This window comes from Mus caroli, unplaced genomic scaffold (genome assembly GCF_978045245.1).
Source record: "Mus caroli unplaced genomic scaffold, Mus_caroli_1 scaffold_1, whole genome shotgun sequence".
Taxonomy (NCBI): Eukaryota; Metazoa; Chordata; class Mammalia; order Rodentia; family Muridae; genus Mus; species Mus caroli.
Window position 1 is genome coordinate 104744508 of NW_028227256.1, and position 23031 is coordinate 104767538.

The window sequence follows — 23031 nt, forward strand, 5'->3', positions numbered from 1 at the left end:
GGCTCAAGTGTATGCACTTGAATGTTTGTCTCACTGGCCTGTATTTTCTATGTGCATGAAATAAAAAGGAAAATGTGTATTCTAATTTATTTATTCTTCTGTCCCAGGAGCCTTTAGAGACACTGCAGTGTCAAATTTATGCCATATGTAGTCTGAAAGACTTCTAACTTAGGGCAGGAACTTTTCCTGTTGAGAAAGGAGAGGCACTCACCACTCTTGCCTTGAATATATCAGTGGCTGTTGAGTAAGAACAGAAAGCTTTTCTTTGATCCTACAAGTTTTGCTGGACCCCAGGTACAGCCATCCCAGTTGAAGGGAGAACAATATTCAGCTCATGCCTGGATCTGCCCCTAAGGAATAAGTTGGAAGCCGTTCTTGGAAGAAATTGTGTAATGAGGGATGTCAAGAGGTTATCAGACTGAGTCAGCGAGGAGAAACTTTTATCTTAAGAATAGACAAGACATTATTTGTAGGCAAAAATAAGATTAATAGCAAGAAAAGCTTCATCTGTCAGAATTATATTCATTAACAAGAAAATTGCTTAGAAGATTTTCATGCCAATAAAAATTTAAATTAGAGTATTTTTAGAGAAATGGGTGCTTTTTAAAAATCTTTACGGTTAGATGGAGACTTTTATATGAAAAATAAGTAATTTGCTCACTCTACTTACTTTCAGCCTAACAAAATTGAATAGCATAAGTAAATTCCAGTGAAAATAACATAAATCCAAACCTAACATTGTCTTTGAAATCAATTTGAGTCAAATCTCTGCTTGGACAGCTGGTACATAACAGAATAAACATTTACTTCACAGTGTCACAAACACATTGGTTTTTATTTCGTTAACTTCTCTATGAGTGATTCATAAAGTTCCCTTGTGTGGGTCAGTAAGGAAATGCTATGATACTACAGGGACTGTGTAGGGCACTCTGGGTAGCAATTAAAGAAATAAAAGCAATTGCAAAAGACAGGACGCAGATATAAAGCTAATCTGTATTTTTTGCTGAAAGTAGGTCCTGTAAAAGAAAAAAAGGCATACTTTGCTGTAGTTATTTTAGCATTGTATAGAAGACATTATAAGAACTTATAACAAATTAGTCTGCATTCTCTCCTTCATTTAACTCTCATGGTACTCATGTTATAAAATATAATAGGTGGGGAAAGAGAAACATTCATTTTGCTCTTTATCACAAAACAAAGGCAAACCATGGATGTTTATTCATATTAATTGAAAAAATATGTGTTTAAGTAGAATCATTACTTCAGTGGGATATAAGCTGTGTTTGGGAGAAATAAAAGCCCAGAAGGAAAATGGTCTCATAGTTTTGAGGTATCAGGGGATGGAGCAATACTTTATTTTATACCCAGTGTGTGTCAGGAAACAAGCCAGTTGCTTTATAGGCAGTATCAAATTTACTCTTTATGGCCAGCAGATGAGATGCCTGCTATCTTTCCTATTTAAAAGTAGGAAGAAAATGGAATGAAGTTTAATTTGTTGCTTAACATCACACAGCTTGAAGTAATGGGGATATGGAATGAGAGGAAGTGGGAGTGAGCCTGAAGCTTGGAGCTCTGGGTTTTCTGTCTTACTGGTGAGGCCAGTGTTGTGCTAAGAAACATGCTCAGAATGGACTAGACTGTGTTTTCGAGCCTTTGCTGTGGTGTGTCTGTATATTTTTGGAATTCTCCCTCTCTTTGAACCACTTTCCTTATACTTTAAACCCAAGACTGAGTAATAGTCCCACTTTCTCACTTACAGACTGGTAAGGATATTTTCTTATTTTGTGCGTAATATTCGAAGCCCCTGCTATAAAATGTCCAATCCTCCTTTGAAGGATTTACTCTTATTTTCTCATTATGCCTTATGGAAGATGACAACCACAGGTTGTTTGAATGTACTGATTTTTATGGCTTTGGTAACTAACAGAATTACAATGTAGAATGATTTAAATAACTTGTTGGTCATTTACCAGTCTCCCATTGAGTCTTACTTTTTATTGTATGTATTAGTTTGTCCCTCTGAGTAACAAACAATCCCCAAACTCAGCAACTTAAAATTAGAGTGTATAATATTGCTCACGAAACTTTGGGTTGCCTTGAGCTTTGGGTCTTATTAGCTGGATCTGTCAAACAGCTTGGATTTGAACTGTTGCCAAAGGTCAAAAGTCATTCCAAGTCCTCTCTGCTGGCACAATGGGGATATACCCTGCACTCTTCCATGTATGTCTTTCACTTTCTTCACAAAACTTGTCTTAGTCTGTGCTATCCTGATGAAGTCGATTAGACTGTGAGAGGTGAAAAAAAAACAACAAAACAAACAAACAAACAAACAAACAAACAAACGCCTGGGTTACTTGAGTTAGGAAGTTAAAATTATTGCCGAGTAAGAGCACTTTGCTTCACAGTGGGAATTTCTCTACTGTGTCCTCAGAGGGTGGGAGAAGGGAACAAACCTATTTTATAGATATTATGTTCATTTCAGAATATGAATATGTGGTGGACCTGTGGAGAACCAGAAGTTTTAAAAGTTCTCATGTTAGTATTTTTGCATTAGTAGACAAAGGATGGTTGGTGGCACTACCTTTAATCTTAGCACTCAAGAGGAAAAACCAGTCAGATCTCTGGGATTCTGAGACTAGGCCTCTAGGGCTACATAGTGACAGAGGGAGAGGGAAAGGGGAGAGAGAGAGAGAGAGAGAGAGAGAGAGAGAGAGAGAGAGAGAGAGAGAGAGAGAGAGAGAGAGAGAGAGAGAGACTTTTCTTTTGCCTGTGTGTATACATTTTGTTAGACATTCTTTGATACATTAAAGACAAAGAAAATCAAAAATCAAAGGTGGGGAAACACTGGCACTGTGATTCCAAATAACATTAGAATAACCAGCTCTTAGCACCACCCAGTTGCTCCCTTGCTCTGTGGGGAAAGCTTTCTGTGAAGGCATCTGTAAAGGACCTCAGCTCTGTTAACCGACACGTGGTGGACCTAAGTACAAAATCGTGGAGAAAGAGCACCTGGCCTCATTTCCTCTAGATGATTCAGTAGCCCATGATCAGATGTGGCTAATTAATAGTTTCTGAAGTCTTTACCTATAGTTTTGTGTTTGCTTTTCTTCAAGAGGAGTGCATTGCCCAGGTTTGGCTATCCTGGACTCATTACACAGCCAAAGATTACATCAAACTTGTGATGCTCGCTGCTGCCTCTGAAACACTATGGTTATTGACATGACTCATCATATCTAGCATGGGCCTTTTTCGACCATAAAAATCTAAAAATTTTACCTAGTAATAAATAAGCATATACCTGGGTGCTCTGTCTTCATGAAAGAAATGATAAACTCTTTCCACTCTTGCTATATTTCCTATTTATTTGTTACTTCAGTTGTTGAAGCAGTCGCTACAACAAATCTTAGCGATAGCAAGGCAATATATGTGTAAGTAAGACATTTACAAATTTAAACACTTATTAAGCAATTTATTTTGTGTGTGGGTTGTGATGGTACATGTGCCAAATTGTAGATGCCAGAAAACAACTTCTGGGAGTGAGTTTTCTCCTTTTGCTATGTGAGTGGGAAGCACCCTTATCCACTGAGCCATGTAGCTGGCCCTAGGAAGACATTCTTAATTACTTTATCTTTCTACATGGGACTATATTTTGGTTTTATTAGAAAATTTAGCACTTTCAGTAATTTCTTGTCAAACAACTCATTCTAGATAACATGGATATTACTATTATTACTTTTATTAACCAGTTCCCCCAGAGCTCGTGCCTCTAGCTGCATATGTAGCAGAAGATGGCCTAGTTGGCCATCATTGGGAAGAGAGGCCCCTTGGTCTTGCAAAGATTATATGTCCCAGTACAGGGGAATGCCAGTGCCAGGAAGTGGGGGTGGGTGGGTTGGGGAGAAGGGCGGGGCAGGGGGAGGGTATACGGGACATTTGGGAAAACATTTGAATAGTAAATGAAGAAAATATCTAATAATTTTTTTAAATATAAAAAATGTATTTTTTTCATAAAATATATTGTGAATGCAGCTTCTCCTCCCCCACACCTCCCAGTTGCTCCCAGCATCCCCTCCTATCTTGTGCTTTCTGCTACTCCTTAGAAAACTAGGTGGTGCCTAAGGAATACTAATAAAGTAAAAGAAAACAAAAACAAGCAAATCAGAACAGGATACAACAAAACCAGAAATAGAGGCAAACAAAGAGCATCAGAAATGAATACCAAAACAGAGACAGCACACACATTCACACACACAGTTTTATTAAAAACACAAAAACAAAGGAGTCAGTAAGGCTTGAAAAAATAAGACCTGACTTAACATTCTGAGACAAAGAACCTCCAAAAATGCCATTGAATTCATTTTGTGTCAGTTATGTACTGCTTGGCCTGAGGTCTACCCTTAAGACAGGTTTGTTTTCTCAGTCAGATGCCCTTGGAGAAAAATTAATTTTTCATTTACAAGTAGGTAAAATTTGGAGATAGTTACCGGTTTAGGGATGGGCAGTGTTCACTTCTCCTTTCAGCTTTAGGACCCTCATCTTGTGCAGATTTGTGCAGGCCTTGTGCAAGCTGCCACAGTCTCTGTGAGCTCATATGTGTACCAGCTCCCTTGTTTCTAGAGAGGCTTGACTTCTTGATGTCCTGCATACTCTCTGGCTTCTCTAGACTTTTTAATTTCTCTTCCACATAGAGCCCTGAGAGGGAGGTATTGGTAGAGATATCCCCTTTAGGGCTGAGTGTCCTAAGTCTCACATTCTCTGCATTTGTCTCCGTATTTGTTTCCATCTGCTTCTTTATAATCAGAAGGCAGCTTCTCTGATTATGGTTATGCAAAGCAACAATCTATATGTATAGTAGAATATCTTAAGGAGTTGTTAGTTGTTAACATTCCTTCATCAGAATGCTATTATTTAGTTTTACTCAGGATTCCTGGCCTATCTAGTCTCAGATTCTTGGCCACCAAGGCAGTGCTTGGGCATTGTCTCCATCTCATAGAGTGTGCTTTAACTCAAATCAGGCAGTGGTTGGTTGCTCCCACATGCTTTCTCCACTACTGTACTATTGTATCTTGCAGTCAACTTATATTGCAGGTCCCAGGATATGCATCCAGGTCAGTGTTTATCTTTCTCCTTTTGTAGAATTCAGAGCACTTTCCATTATCATGAACACTAGTCAATAGACATGAAAGTTGCAGGCAGGCACCAGCTTGATTTCTCCAGGTTCACTGAGTTCTATGGGTTTTGTCTTCAACAATGGGGCATTACTATCAGTTTAGGGAGAGCCAACAATAACCTGACAAAAGCCAGGGGTTGAAGACCGTTTGACCAAGAACTCAGTTAAATGTAACCTATTCCTTGCATTGAAATCTTCATTTGGTGACGAGATGTTAAGTTGTTGCTCTGTCTTCCCCTGTCATTTGGTGATGTTATTTAGATTGCCTTCATATATGTGCATATTTTAAGAAGCTTTTACTGTAGTAGGTTTCCATATTACCCTTCAAATGGCCTTTAGTTTAGCTGTCCCTCCCCATATCTTTGCTCTTTCACTTTCCTGTTTGATTCTCTTGTTCTAGTCCTGCAACCCTCTTCCATCCATAATTTTTGCATTTTGTAGGGATACCCATACTTTCTCACCTAGTCTCTTACTCTCTTGGTAACCTCTGTAGTTTTTTGTGTTGTAGCTTGCTTATCAACAACATAACAGCTAACATTCACATGTAAGAGAATACATACTGTATTTGGCTTTCTGGGACTGAGTTGTCTCAGTCAGGTTAGCTTTTCCTAGTTTTGTCTATTTTCCTGTGAAATTTATGATTTTATTTTTTAATGGCTTAGCTTTATTTGATTGTGCAAATGTTGCATTTTTTTTATTCCTTTATCCATTGATGGATATCTAGGTTGTTTACAAGTTCAGGCTACTATGCTGCAATGAACATGATTAAGCAAGTGTCTCTATAGTAGCATCAAGTGTCCTTTAGGCGTATGCCCAAGAATGGTATATCTAGACCTTGAGGTAGATTAATTCCCATCTTTTTGTGGAATGGCTACAGTGATTTCCACAGTGTCTGTCCGTGTTTGAACTCCCAACAGCAAAGGATGAGAGTTATCCTTACTCCTGATTCTCTCCATTATAAGCTGTTACTTCTTTTATTGATTGTGGCAATTCTGTTGTAAGTTGAAATCCCAAAATTGATTGACATGTTGGATAGTTTTACACCAACTTGACAAAAGTAAAAGTCATTGTGAGACCAAAACAGGATAAATATATTTTAGCATTTTCTAAACTCCACTCCACAGTTACCTGGCAATAGCCAGGTGTGCCTGACTCACTATAAAAGGGGCTGCTTGCCCACCTCCTCTCTTTCTCTTGCTCTCTTGCTCTTGCCTTCCTGCTCCTGTTCTCTCCCCATTCACTTCCCTCCTCTCTCTCTCTCTCTCTCTCTCTCTCTCATATGACCAGCCTCTACTCCTCTTCTTTCCATCCCCTCCCCCTCTCCCTCTTCCTCCTACTCCCCCCACCCCACCTTTCTCTGTCTCTACTACTCTCTTAACTCCCCTCCCCATGCCCTGAAAAAACTCTATTCTATACTATACCATCTTTCTGTGACTGGTCCCTCAGGGGGAAGAGATACCTCAGCATGGGCCCACCGAGGCATCCTCTTGCCCCATACCTCTCCACACATCCGTAGAATGTATACACCCTCTCTTTATCTTTTTATAAACACATCAATATACTTTGCAGGTTAATAATTCTGTTTGCAATTAAGACAGCTAAGGATAAGTTCCTGTTTATCCTATATTAAGGCTTTGTAAGTTAAAGTTTTTATTTGTAATTAAGACGTTTCTGCTTGTTCTGTGCAGGTTAAGGTTTCTGTTTGTAACTAAAAAATAAGTTTCTATTTGTCCTGGGTTGAATCCATGGAAGTTAAGGTTTCTATTTGTAATTAAGAATATGTTTTTGTTTCTTAAGTCTGATGTAAACTGCTTGCAACCCCATTCACATGATGCATATCCTTATCCTTGATCCTTCCCTTTTAGCATCTTTCTAACATTGTATATCAGCCAACTCTTGTGAATACCTTATCACTCCCCTAAAAGGGACTTCAACATGACAGCAGGGGCTGCTCTCTCAACTGCCAACTGAAAGTGAAGCAGGCAGCAGGCTGGTCTTGGATGAATCCCAAAATTCAGCTTTCTTTAATAGGACAATCATGGATTTTATCTTTTTTTTCTGTGCAATTCTCAAATTTAACATCATCTGAAAGGAGGAAAGCACAATTTAAAAAAATACCTCTATAACATCAGGATGTAGCCATGCCTGTAGGGCATTTTCTTTATTAGTGATTGATGGGGAAAGACTAGACCATTGTTCATAGTGCTATGCCTGGTCTCTTAGTCCTACATTCTATAAGAAAGCTGGCTGAGTAAGCCATGGGGAGCAAGTCAATAATCAGCAACCCTACAGGGCCTCTGCCTTAGTTCCTGCCTCCAGGTTGATTTCTTCCCTGTTTGAGCTCTCTCCCAACCTGGCCTCTTTTAAACATGAACTACAATGCAGAAATGTAAACCAAATAAACCCTGTCCTCCCGACTTGCTGTTTGATCATGTTTTTTATCATTAAAATAATAAAACCCTAATTAAGACAACTAAGGATGTCAAATATTTCTTTTTTTTTAATTGGGAATTTATTTCATTTACATTTAAAATGCTATCCCAAAAGTCCCCCCACGCTTCCCCACCCACTCCCCTACCCACCCACTCCCACTTCTTGGCCCTGGCATTCCCCTGTATATATATATATACAGTTTGCCCGACCAATGGGCTTCTCCCTTCTTCCACTGAAGGCCGACTAGGCCATCTTCTGATTCATATGCAGCTAAAGACATGAGCTCGGGGCGGGGGGAGGGGGGCGGATATTGGTTAGTTCATATTGTTGTTCCATCTATAGGATTGCAAATCCCTTCAGCTACTTGGGTACTTTCTCTAGCTCCTCCATTGGGGGTCCTGTGATACATCCAATAGCTGACTGTGAGCATCCACTCCTGTGTTTGCCAGGCCCCAGCATAGTCTCATAAGAGACAGCCATATCCGGGTCCTTTCAGCAAAATCTTGCTAGTGTATGCAATGGTGTCAGCATTTGGAAGCTGATTATGGGATGGATCCCTGGATATGGCAGTCTCTAGATGGTCCATCCTTTCGTCACAGCTCCAAACTTTGTCTCTGTAACTCCTTCCATAGTTGTTTTGTTCCCAATTCTAAGAAGGGGCAAAGTGTCCACACTTCGGTCTTCGTTCTTCTTGAGTTTCATGCGTTTAGCAAATTGTATCTTATATCTTGGGTATTCTAAATTTCTGGGCTAATATACACTTATCAGTGAGTACATATTGTGCGAGTTCTTTTGTGACTGGGTTACCTCACTCAGGATGATGCCCTCCAGGTCCATCCATTTGCCTAGGAATTTCATAAATTCATTCGTTTTAATAGCTGAATAGTACTCCATTGTGTAAATGTACCACATTTTCTGTATCCATTCCTCTGTTGAGGGGCATCTGGGTTCTTTCCAGCTTCTGGCTATTATAAATAAGGCTGCTATAAACATAGTGGAGCATGTGTCCTCATTACTGGTTGGAACATCTTCTGGATATATGCCCAGGAAAGGTATTGCAGGATCCTCTGGTAGTACCATGTCCAGTTTTCTTTAGTGTTTGTCAGAGATTTGAGTTTCCTCCTTTGAAATTTCTCTGTTTAGATCTGTACCCTACTTAAATTGGGTTATTTGTTTACTTGATGTTTAGGTCTTTTGTTGTTTTGTTTTGTTTTGTTTTGTTTTTTAGTTTCTATATATTTTAGATAATAGCCCTCTCTTCTATACTTTCTCATCTCTCACATTTAGTGTACCTAACCTTATGTTGAGGTCTTTGATCCACTTAGACTTGAATTTTATGCTTGGTGATAGATATGAATCTATCTGGATTCTTCTACATGTAGTCATCCAGTGTAAGCAACAACACTTATTGAAGATGCTTGCTTTTTTCCACGTGTATTTATGGCTTCTTTATCAAAATCAGGTGTCCATACATATATGGACCTATATCAGGGTCTTTAATTTAATTTCACTGATTAACACATCTGTTTTAGTGTGAATACCATTCTGAATTTATTACTATTGTTCCATAGTATAATTTGAGATTGTTCATGTTGATATTTTCTAGCAGTTTTTTTTTATCATTCAAAATTGTTTTAGTTATCCTGTTTTTTGTTGTTGTTGTTGTTTGTGTGTGTTGTGTATATATGTGTATTTGTGTGGTGTGTGTGTGTGCTTCCATATGAAGCTGAAAATTGTCATTTTAAGATCAGTCTAAGAAGAATTGTGTCATAATTTTGATGGAAATTTCATTGAATCTAAAGATTGCCTTTGGTAGGATGGACATTTTTATTATATTAATCCCACTAACTCATGCACATGGGTGCTCTTTCCATCTTCTGATATCTTGTCCATTACTTTTTTTCAGTATCTTATATAACATCAATTTAAGCAAGAAATACTTATCTGTTCCCATTCTGTCTCCCAAATAATTGACACAAAGGCCTACTAAGTTTGTTCACAACTTTATGAAGAGGCTGGGCAAGTTCTCAGATATTCTATCCCTCCAAGGCTGTTAATACCAGACAAATGCCCTATTACTTGCCTATTTGGTCTTGCCCTGGCTCATTCTTTCCAATGTGTGTCTTCATGTCTGATGTCTCATTGCAACCTTGTGGGGAATCCTTCTGTTCTTTCCACATGAACTCTCTAACTTTTCTACTAGTAGTCCCCTGGCTGGGATCTGAAGTCCAGCCTTATATTTCCTCTGCTCAACTAATTGGCTCAATCTGGCCTGTACTCAACTCTTCACTGGTATAGATATCAGCATCTCAATAATACAAGGATAATCTTTCCACAGTGCACAGAACATCACTCCAACAGTCTTAGTTTTTACCATATAATTCTTGCTTTGTTAGAGTTACCTCACTATATTTTATACTTTCTCATCTCTCACATTTAGTGTACCTAACCTTATGTTGAGGTCTTTGATCCACTTAGACTTGAATTTTATGCTTGGTGATAGATATGAATCTATCTGGATTCTTCTACATGTAGTCATCCAGTGTAAGCAACAACACACACACACACACACACACACACACACACATATATATATATATATATATATATATATATATATATATATATATATAAAGAGAGAGAGAGAGGCTATTGTAAAAGGCATTGTTTCACTGATTTCTTTCTCATTCTGTCATTTCTATCTTGGGTGGCTGTTGAGTTTTGTGAACTAATTTTGCCACTTTGCTGAAATCTCTTATCAGATCTAAGAATTTTTCTGGTGAAATTTTTAGGCTCACTTATATATACTATCATATCATTTGCAAATAAAGATACTCTGAAAATTTCCTTACCTAGCTGTATATTCCTGATTTCTGTCAGCTGTCTTTTTGTTCTAGCTGAGATCTCAAGTATTATAGTTTGGAGATGTTGGACAACCTTATCTTGTTACTGGTTTTAGTAGAAATTGTTTGAATTTTTCTATATTAAGGTTGATGTTGGCTATGTGCTTGCTGTATATTATGTTGACAGATGTCCCTTGAATCCTCCAGTTCTCCAGGACTCATCATGAAGAAGTGTTGTGTTTTGTCAAATGCCATTCTGTGTCTAATGTGAGGTTTTGTGTTTCAGACTCTATATGGTGGATTACTTTTATAGATTTATGTGCATTGAACCATCCCTAAATCTCATGAATAAAACCTACTTGAATCTAGTGGATGATATTTTAAAGTATTTATGGTTCAGTTTGCAAATTTATTGAGGATTTTTCCATCTAAGATCACAAGGGAAGTTGACATGTAATACTTTTTCCCTGTTGGGCCTTTATGTGGTATTGGTATCAGGCTAAATGTGGTCTTGTAAAATGAATAGTGCCACGTTCTCTTTCATGAGATAGTTTCAGGCATATTGGTGTTAACTCTTCTTTGAAAGTCTGGTAGAATTCTGCCCCAAACTAGCTGACCCTGTGTTCGTTTTGCATGGGAAACTTTTAATGACTGCTTCCATTTCACTAGGGGTTATAGGGCTGCTTCTTTGATCTTGATTTAAGTCTAATAAGTGGTACATATTGAGAAAATTATCCATTTATTTAAAATTTTCTCTTTGTTAGAGTACAGGTTTTTAAGGTATGTCTTTATGATTCTGTGGATTACCTCAGTGTCAGTTGCCCCTTTCATATTTCCCTATTTACTCTACCATCCCTCTTCTCATTTAATTCTCCAATTATATTTTCACCTTTATCTCTACAACACTATATTTCTCCTTCATTGAAAAACCACCTCTTCCCTTCCTCATCCCTTACTAGCTACCTATCTTCCATGGTTATTAAGATTCAAGCATTTTTATCTAAAGCTTAAAAGCTAGCATCCACATGTGAAAGAAAATATTCAATGTGTGTCTTTTGGGCATGGGGTATTTCACTCAGGACAATGACCTACAAATGTCAAATTTTTATTTTTCTTAACAACTTTTATTATTTTATTGGGGGACACAGTACATTTTCATTAGGCATTTGTCAGTTGATGGACACCAATCTATGTTGTTTACAAGTTCTGGCTATAAATAAAGCAGCTATGAATATAAATGAGAAAGCATCTCTGGAGGAAGATGGGACTGTTTTGGGTGAATGATCAAGAGTGGCACATCTGGACCAAGACATGGATTTATTGCAAGCTTTCTGAGGAAGTGTTACACTGATTTTCATGTGTACAAGTCTGCACACTCACCAGCAGTGAGTACTTATTCCCTTTCCTCTGCGTTTTCACCTGCATGAGCTATTATTTGTTTCATTCATTTTGGTCATTGTAACTATTATAAGATGAAATATCAATGTAGTTTTTAAAATTTTTGTTTGCTTGATTAAGAAGGATGTTGGGCTTTATCTTAAAAGTTTGTTAGTTATTTGAGTTTCATATTTTGAGAACTCTGTGTTTTATTTCATACCCAATTTTAAACTGGTTATTTTCTTGATGTTTATTCTCAGATCTAATATATATTATAGATACCAACCCTTTGTCTGATGTAAATTTTTTTCTATTCTGTAGGCTGCTGGGTTTTTCCCATATGATGGTGTCCTTTGCCATATAGAAGCTTTTTAGATTCATCAGGTCCAATTTATTAACTGTTGGAACTTAAGGTTTGTGCTACCAATCAGTGTCCTGTTCAGAAAACCCTCTGTCAACAAGTTAAGCTTGTTTCTTATTTTCTCTTCTATCAATAAAATAAATAATTTATTTTAAAAATCTACACAAGTTATAAATGATCTTTGAGAAATGAGTCTCAGTTCCTTTGTTATGGGTATTTATTCCTTTTTCATTGTTGTTTCCCCTTGTTGAATTTATTTGTTCTAGCTTTTGAAATAAAGATCCCATTTTTTCCAGGTAATTTTATAAACAGGAGAATCAGGGGGGTAATGAAGGACAGAATGAGTACATCACATGTGCTGGTCAATTCTGAATTATTTATAAAAATATGCTTAACTAAGCTAAAACTGACAACACAAGTTTAACTTTGTTTCTACCTTAGTACTACTTCATTGAGGACAGCTGTTAAAATCCAATTACCAAAGCCATGTAGGTGGAGGGGTACATTCGTACATGCGGGGTGGAAAGAATAGATTGTGGAAGCCCCTGAGTGGGCTACAGGCCTGATTCCATGCATCAGATTCTACTAAGAGCTCCGGCACTAAGCATAGTAGGCAGTGCTTAGCAGAAGACACAGATAAGGAAAATGGTGTATACTATAGCTATACTTACTGTTTTCACTGTTAGCCATCACCTCAGGAAGATTTAATAACTTGCTTAAAAACCACATTATTGTAAAATGTGAGGCGGGGCCTTCCCCCACCCCTCCACTCCCAGGATCTGAACTGCATTTGTTTCAAGTAGCTAGAGATTCACAACATGGTTTTCCAGGAAACTACTGCCAATAAAAGTGAGACGAACTGATAAGCAGGGACCATTGTGATGCTGAGCAAATCCAACTGCCAAAGGGTGATATCTGGAAACTTCCAATGCATTGCTCCTCTGAGCCATTGGCAATGACCCCTTTAAAATGAAGCAACATTTGGAAGGTGTCCCCAAATAACTACACCACGAAGGTTTGAAACTAAACTTCTTGGTTTTTTGTACCTTCTCATATTTAACCCCAAGTAACTCTGGGTTTGTTGAAGAATTTAAAAAATTAAGATAAACTTCACATACTTTATATTTCCATACACTTAACCACATATCATTCTTATTCATCAACTATGTGTGGTGCCCTGGACAATACTAGAACATTTTCTGATTGCTAGAGTGGCATTTGTGTATGTCATTGAATAAAATCAGAAGAAAACTTTTAAACAAATAAAAGTTTTATTTTGTAATATAGTTACATAAAAACTAAGGTATATATATATATATATATATATATATGTAAAAATATACTAAGGTTTATATATATGTATATGTATAAGGTATATACATATATATAAAATTTACTTCAGCTATATAAAATGTTGAGTTGATAAATGGATACCTATTATTATAAAACTTTATGAAATCTAGAGGATGGGTATCCAGGAATCTATAAAAAGTTACCTTGAATCTTTTAGAAAGTAATCCTTTCTTAGTAAAATATTAGATAAATACAAAGTGCTTAATAATTTCTCCTTGCCTAGTGTATACCTCAATTCATAGCAAGATTACTGAAGTGCTTCCTTATAGTTGTCACTGATGAATGCTTGCTTTTTACGTTTCATGGGAGAAACGAATCCAGTTTCACTAATAGAGAGACATATGTTCAGCCCTTAGGTAGTGTGTAGGAAAAAATGTGATATTGCAGGGCTTCTTGTCACTTCTTTATAGCTGTCAGCCTGTCAGCTCCACACCCCAGGTGCTCAGAAAACTGTAATTGCTGGAGTTCTCTGCTGAGGGCACACAGAGAACCTATATAGTTGACCTGCCATAAAAGTCAGAATTCTGTTTTCAGTGGAAAGGAAGCCAAATCTGAAAGGATTTAAAATGATACATACATGATTGCCCAGGTGGTCTCAACTCATTGTTCTCTCAATGCAGAGATTTTTTTTTTTAACAAATAGGAAAAAAAAAAAAAAAAAAAAAACCTTACTTCCTGACCCAGTTTGTGGACTAAAGGGACTTGGCTTTCAAATATTCAAAACAGATCCCCATTTGTACAATTTCAGTTCCTAACAGTTGTTTTTAGTAGAATTACTCAAACTAATTTTTGATTATTTTTTAATTGGCAAGTAAATATTTGCATATATCTATGATGCAGAATACATTGCTTTGATTTACATAAACATAATAGTCAACCTAGCAGAGAATGATGTTCGTGTGGGATTCATTGTTCCTTAACCCTCAAAGATAGCATTTAGTCTACTCATTCCTGAGTTGTCCCTTTAACCCTCCTGGTCTGCCACTTCTGGGGAACTCCAAGGCACTATCTATTTCCAGGTCTCTTCCTTTCCCTTTTCTCACCTAAGGTGATCATATAACCGTTCACAGAATAGTAAATATTGCCTAGTGCTAATGATCTAAACACATTCAGTCTTCTAGTTTCATTCTTCTCAAATCTCAAAGTGATGATGAATATCTTACAAATATCTCAAATCTGATATGTAGGAAAAAGACTCTTAGATTTTCACCAACAGTCAGTTTCTCTTAGAGTCTCTTTGCCACATACTCAGAGCAACTCCAGGCTTGGAGATGCAGAGACCACAGCATTAGAATCCTCACCAACAACTTTATTTTTGACCTCCCCACATTTGATCTCTCAATCTGACAGTCTTGATTTCTCAATTCATCAGAAGTCTGACCACTTTGCAACATTGCACACTTCACTACACTGAAACTACCTTGGACCGAGTTACAATTTCCCACTTGAACAATAGCAATCTTCCAAAATGATTTTTCTGTTACATCTCTGGCCCTCATTGCACGTCTTCATGATTTACAAATTGGAACTGTCTAGTTAAATATGAGTTAAAGTTTCTCATTTTTCTGCCCCAAATATTCTAGTTGTCAGAACGCAATCTGAGAACTCAGCCCTGTGAGGAGATTCTGAGTACTTGTGAGAAATCTCCAAGAAACCAAGACCAGAAGTCTCGTGAGCTTGCTTTCTTCAAAAACAAAATTGCACTTGAAAGGCATTTTTGTGCCACTCCCATGTGTAACAGATAGGACTGATTTTATTTCAGATTATTTATTACAATGTCCTATTGCTATTTGTTTATATGCTACTATGGAAAAACATGTTTTTGCCATGTGCAACTTGCCTGCTACTTGCAGCTTGCCCTTGTGATTATACGCTTTACTCATGTGACTATCTTAACCCTCAGAATATAAATTACTTGATGCTCAGAATAAAGTTGGCCATTGCATGAGACTTTATTCTGCCTCATTTATCACCTGCATTCTCCCAGGTCCCACTACCATTTAGAGCAGTAAACACTAGTGACAATTAAATTCTTAAAAAAGAAAAAAAAATGATCGAAAGAGGCAACAGGGCATTGGTTTTTTTCCCCATGTTCTCAATTACTCTCTTATGAGCCTGCCCATCCCCTCCACCTCCACAAGGTGTTTGATTGTTTTTAGCCTTCCTATTATGTATCTTATTGCACACTTACTGTTTCCTGGCCCTGGCTTTCCTTCCCAGGGTTCATTCTGTCACCTTCAGCTGTCAGCACATATATCTTCCCTAGCTACACTCCTGAAATTTGCTTGTATCTCAGCATCTCATCTCTCCCCAAACACTCCTTAACCTTTTTACTTTATTTTTCCCTGGAGTATTCGTCAACAGCTGCAGTCAACTTTTTTCACTACTAATTCCAACAACCTAGAAAAAACACCAAGCATATATGTATCTCTCTGTGTGTGAACACACACACACACACATATACACATCTATACACATATATCCACACATAGATACAGTATCTATGTATCTATGTATCTATGTACCTATGTACCTATGTATCTATGTATCTATGCATCTATCTATCTATCTATCTATCTATCTATCTATCTATCTATCCTGTATCTATATGTGTATTTATGCACACGTATATTATATCACTTAATACTATACAAGAGGGTAAATTTCTCTGGCCTAATTTGTTGTAGTCTTTTATTTGACTCTTTACTGCTATATATGAAACAATGACCAAGCCCTCTTAGTCAGTCAACAGATTCTCCAGAGCAGGAGCAAGGGTTAAAAAAGAAAGAAACAATTAGACAACACTGCAGAATGACCCCAGCCAGTTCTGAGTCTGAAGTGGGTTTGTTTTTTTCTTCCCAATCTGCTTTTATACCATTTTAATTACATGCAAGTAATAAGGTCAAGCAGTACAATAAACACAAATAATCAAGGAACAAGCAAGGCAATAAACAAAGCCCTGTGATCACTCCTTTGATCATGGTTTGTAAGGGCTTATCAAGATGGCCAAAATATCTGAGCCTACTTCTCAGTCTAAGACCAAAGTCATATTCATTCCTGAAGCCTAATTCTTTATTCGAGCCTAAGATTAAATTCCCACCTAAATTTACTTCCCTGTTCTAGCCTAACAGATTCCTGCCTGAGCTTACTTCCTTGTCATGTCCCAATATCAGATTCCTGCCTGAATCCCATTTCCTTGTCCTTGGCCAATTTCAGATTCCTGCCAAGAGGCCCCAAAAGCTCTCCCCAAGGCAAACTGTCAAAGAGTAGAAAGATAGTCATAGATGTACTTGGATTTTATATATTTGGGTTTTTTTTGATAATTGATACCACTGACTATGGTGTATCTTACATATTTCCTGCTCCACCCCCAAAAGATTTTCCTTTTTTTCCCATTATAATCTCGAACCATAATATACCACTTCATATTCTCCAGATAATGAATTTGACTATGTCTCTGTCTTAAACTGACTGATTCCTGTAAATGTGACAGTCAGACTATTTAGTAAACATCAATAACTTTCAGTGGATGAAGTTAGTTCATAACAATATGCTTTAGTCCTGCATCTTTCCTACCAGATGGTGTTAGAAAATAAAAGCAAGTCTTGCACAAAATAATTACATTGCATATAGATAATATCACCAATATAACACTTTTATGAGCAGTAGGCACAGTGCTAAAGCCTGTTTGTAGTTCAAAAAAATATATTCAAAGCAACACCTTCCATTAAAAAAATGGCTCAAAAATGGGTATCACCACATTCTTAAGCAAGATGAACTTTAGATGAGGAATCAGAGCCATCTTAGAAGAGTTACACAGCTCTAACAAGTCCCTGACCTTGAAGGTCAAACTACAGAGGAGGAATTGTTGTCCTTGCTTCTTCTTTCACATTCATTAGGGAATAGTCAGTCTGCTAAAGTCCCAGCACAAATTATCATGTATCTTCAAGCACAGCTGACTCTGAGGGCTGAGAACTAGGTGGACACATTCCGTTGACAACACACAATGCTTAGGTTTTTCTTATGTTCATGTGTTCTGCTACTTACTTATTCTAAATGAATTAGCATAGAGGCAACATGACACTAAAAAGAGATGTATTCCATGACTTCAATAAGCTGGTTAAATGTAAGCATATAAATAACTTTCTCTAATTTTTAAATTCCCACAACTTTATTCCAAAGGCATCTGGAAGGCTACTTGTGGTGATGAAACAAATTTTATGAAAAATAAAGGACTAAAAAAATTTCAAATATGTATGAGGATTTTAGAATTAAAGAAAAGTCAGAGGCAGTCTCATACAGATCAATTTGATTATATCTAAAAAAACAGACAAAAGATTCTGGGAAATTTGTCTAAAACCCAAAGCAACATTGAGGGAAGCAAGTTTTGGAATCTGGAACTTTGATTCTGTATCCTGCCTCATTTCCCCACTAAATCCTATTAGGAGTTGACATGTTTTCAAAAATGTCACTCAGTATTCTTATTAATTCCATCTTTGAAAACTTTAAATAAATGCCTCTATGTCAGGCAATTATCAGTGACATCAAAACTAAGAAGCAGCCAAAATATTACAAACAATAAGTGGTCCCTGATTGGTAAATGTTTCATGTTAGGCGAAGATTTCTTTGGTCAGCCAGTCTTCTTTCTGAAATTTAAGGAACATACAGGTTGCTGTTGTGCCTGTGGCAATGACAATGAGGGTCATGGTACAAAGCAAGAGGACCAAACTTACCATTGTTGTTCCAGGACTTGCTAGTAAATATATCTCTATATACTAATGGCCTTGGTCATGGCCAGAAAATACTCTGATGACTGTATGTGGTGTACGAAAACTCTTCTAGTAAACCATCCCCAAATCACAAAAAAATCTGTGTCCTTTGCACTCATAGAAACCCAAGTCCAAGTTTCGGCACCCCCGGATGGTGATTTTTTTTTTTTTTGACACTGGAAAAATTTCCAAATTTTCTCTGGCTCAGAGTATCCACTGACACAGTAGGAAGAAGGATGCTAATATCTACCCCACTGTATTGTTGTAATACACATGAACTAGAACAACTAGAATGTGCTTGACCTGTTAACATGTATTGGCATTTAACTATATATCTGGCATGTTGTATTTAAATCCTATATATTTCATGTATATATTACCTTCATTATACAAAAAAAATGACACTGAACTTTCAAATGTTTGAGTGAAGAGTTCAGCACATATAAGGAACTAGGTTCAATCTCACACTGTAAGAAAATTGTGTAATTTTGCTTAGTACCTCATAAATAGTACAGAGTGGAGCCAGGGTTATTTCCACAGCAGTCTTGTTCTGAGGCTTCCATTCTTATTCTTTCCAGATAAAATTCCCTCAAACAACCTCAGCTAGCCTGGAATTTGTTATTTAGTTCTGAGTCGTCTCCTCCTCCTCCTCCTCCTTTTTAATTTTTTATTGGTTATTTCATTTATTTAAATTTCAAATATTATCCACCTTCCCAGTTTCCCCTCCACAAATCTCCTAACATCTCCCTTGTCTCCCCTGCTTATGTGAAGGTGCACCACCACCCACCCACTCACTCCCTGCTTCAGTGCCCTAGCATTCCTCTATGCTGGAACATCGAGCCTTCACAGGACCAAGGGACTCCCTTCCCTTTGATGCCAGATAAGGCAATTCTCTGCTACATATGTAGCTGGAGCTATGGGTCCCTCCATGTGTCTCTTTAGATGATAGTTTAGACCCTGGGAGTTTTGGGGGGCCTGGTTGATTGATGTTGTTGTTCTTCCTGTGGGGTTGCTAACCCCTTTAGCTCCTTCAGTCCATCCTCCAACTCTTCCATCATAGTACTCGTGCTTAGTCTTATGGTTGGCTTCGAGCATCCACATCTGTATTGGTTAGGCTCTGGCAAAGCCTCTCAGGGGACAGCTATACCAGGCTCCGGTCTGCAAGCGCTTTTTGGCATCAGCGATAGTGTCTGGGTTTGGTGTCTACAGGGAAGTCTCTGGATAGCCTTTCCTAAAAAGTAGAACAGAGAGAGAATGAAGGAAAGGCCATCTAGTTTAGAGCCTTCTGACCTGTGCTAGAACTCTTGATTTGAAATCAATTAATCATAATGAGGGATGCTAGACAGATATTTGTTAAGCAGTCCCTCCTGTACATCCTAGACATTCAGATCTGATTTTCTTAATTTTTCCCTCAACATTAATTGTCTACTCCTAAAAGTTCTATACCTCATTTAAAAGCTATTTTTCTTTTATCATTATACTGTCACCATCTTTGTTCTGGTAGTTATCACTCAATTCCTTTACACTCACAATAGTCAGCAAGTTATTTGCTGTTCTTTTTTTTTCTCTGTCAGCTCTTATGCTGGTAATTTACCCTTCATAAAGATACCATGGAAATAGTTCTAAAGAATAACAAAAACTAAATCATGTGCTGACTAAATATGTCACTGTGGCCAAGGGGTCACTGATGATCCTCTACATTGACTTTTGTCATTTTTCCCTACCTGTTTATACATTATAAGAGTGTGGTATTCAATTACTCAATGATACTGAACCCAGCCTCACTCCTTTTTTCGTTCTTTTGATTTTCAGATGTATCACTACAATGAGCAAATGATAAATTTTTATGACTTGTCTTTTGCTCAAAAGCAGGTAACAACCAAAATATCTTTCCGACTCAAACATCATTCCCCCTTCTCTCTATTGCACAATTTCCCAACTTAGGAACTACCCACATAGTGGGAATGTGTGTGCACTCGCTTGTAGAGAAGACACTAAGGCACAATATTTTGATTGGTTTTCAGATTTGATGTGTCAGCTGGCTTCTCTTTCAGTCATTTAAATAAAGACCCAGGAAAACAATTGCATAGCACCAGCAGGACACATGGCTTGCTGAGGAAACCTGTTAAAGGTGAAAGCCCTAGAGTCCTTACAATGGTTACAGTACTGTGGATATACTAGAAAAGCAGGATAATTAACTTTAGTTGAACAAGCTTTAAAGAAGTATCTATCAACTTCTTCATCATAATACTTTGACTTACTAATCCCTTTCTAACCTAAAGATTCTGCTTTCACTATTTAAAGAATCTAAAGTTATTCATGTCATCTATTAAGCTTGTATAAATCAAATAAAACAAGTGGCAGGATTCATATCTTTCTGTCTGAAGAAAACCTATAGATTTCATATCTTATTCATAAATTTTGTCATATGTAATCAGGACTTATGTTTTATGTTCATTACAAAACTGGGGAACAGTTGGCTCCAGTCTGCCTTATGATTTCACCAGTTGTCATGTTGAGTATCTTGCCCTTTCTTTTGGCAGCCTGAGAGTTTTTTTGGTGGGCACCATGCGAAGTTTATCTCAGCATCTTCCTTGCTGGGAAATTATAGACTGGTTTGTCAAAAACTCAGGTTGGAATTTAAAATTCTTAGTGCATTATAAAATAACTGCTTCTCCAGGCATTTACTGAGAATCAAAATAATGGCATTGAGTTAGTTATCTCTTCAATTTATGAAATACTTGAGACTTTGTGTGTCGCAGATAGTAGAGACAACCCAAGAATACAATAAGAGAAGGCATTCAGCACCTGTTTTCACGTTCTCTAAAGAAGAAAATTGCTAATCTTTTATTCCAGGAAAATTAGAGCAAAAAGACAGAATCAGAGCACAACAATAAGGCACATCAGGAGATCCTCTCGTGTATTGCTTTTCCTGTAAGCAAAAATGTTTCCTTGAAACCCATGAGATTAACTGACCTGATTAAGATTATAGAGTCAGTTTTATTGGAGAATATTGACATCAAGTTTCCAGGCTATACACAGAGAATTTTTGTCAGTGCCCACATGTCCATGAGGCTGATTTTATATAACTTTAGCATATAGTCTGTTAAGATGATCTGAACAGAGCATTTATAGTAGTGTATCCTTGACTCTCTATACCAGGGTATAGGTACTTTTTTTTAAACCTAATTCAGCAGTGAATTCCAGCCCTATGAGTATTTATTAAGAAACTCTTCTTATTTCTGCTGTATGAAATGACCTAGATCTAAAATGTTTTATTGATAAAGCAATTTTCAGACTATCAACATTTAAAAAAATAATTATTGGCTGTTTGGGAGAGCTGTATAGAATGACTTTCAAAGCCTATAAAAATCTTTCTGTAGCTCACAGCCCACTTACTGATAATGTTCTATTCATGATTTTGGAAACAGATTGGTTTCTTCATTCCAGCTGGGTTGACAGAGTCATGTCGAGTATATAAACTACCAACTATCTCCCAGTGAAATATATTAAAGGTATACAAAGTAATAGTTATAGAATGTTATACAATATAAGATATACATAATTTTTCCTCCATAATCTCCAATAGTTCATCAAATGATTAGATGGTGATGGTGATGTGATACGGATGGTGGTGAATATGGTGATGGTGGTGATGATAGTGATGAAGATGGTAATTGCCATGGTAGTGATGGTGATTCATGCTGATAGTGGTAATGGTGAAATTATTGTGATAGTGGTGATGGTAGTGGTCTTAGGGGGAACTACACAACTAGGGGCAAACTATAGACTAAATCTCCAAAACATAAAAACAAGACAATGGGAGTTAATCATTTTTGAATCAGATCGTTTACTCTGCTCTGTCTACCTTTAAACTGCTTAAGCTTATTCTGTCCAATTTCATGTAGAATTTTTTAATATAACCTATGCTTTATATTTATTTTTAAATTCTACCATCTCTAAAATATTTCCATTTATGCTTCCTCTATTAAATACCTAACATCTTTGTGATTTAATTTTCCAAATAGAAGACCTAATCATGAACACATTCTCTGTACTTTATTTACTCATAACTGTTTCTCCCAAAGCTTTTGATACATTGTTAACACTTGACTCAGATTGCTTAGTCTTCCTCTTTGACCCTGCTCTTTTATAAGGTCAAACAAATACGTGGTTATTCTATTTTTTACAAGTGTATTTTACACAGTATAAAGTAAAGTGTGATTAGAATAATAAACGCATTGAACTTTCATTTCACCCTAATAGTCAAAATCCTTCTTGTGACATTTGAACAGGTAAAGGTTAAAATACCAGGTATATATATACTCAGCAATAACCTCTCACACTTCATAGAGGAATAAAGCAACAAAGCTTCAAAGTGAAGAAGCCAGCAATCCAATCATGGTTGGGATTTTTCTATCTGCATAGTACATTTTTATGACATTTCCAAACCAATTTTGATTTCTGTTTTTCAGTGTATTTTATGTCCTGTCTCCTCAGAGATTTAGTAAATAAAATTTATTCACTACTTCTTCAAGTTCTGATAAATGCCATATTCATGTACAGAAAGAGGGGTAGAATTTTCAAGGAGCTAAAATGTCCCTCTAAAACCCGGCAAAATTAGAATTCCCTTGCCCTGCTTAACGGCATGTATGGATTCAGTGTTTAGTGAGATTGGGTTATACCAGAACACTCATCTTTCAGTTTTACTTAGTTTATTTATTC

At 37.0% G+C, this 23031-nt stretch overlaps 1 long non-coding RNA gene across 1 annotated transcript in view; it reads left to right on the forward strand.

Moving 5' to 3' along the window:
- LOC147006102 (uncharacterized) overlaps positions 1-23031 on the forward strand; it is a 100154-nt gene that overhangs the window by 63313 nt on the left and 13810 nt on the right. The gene's annotated exons all lie outside the window — the stretch shown is intronic.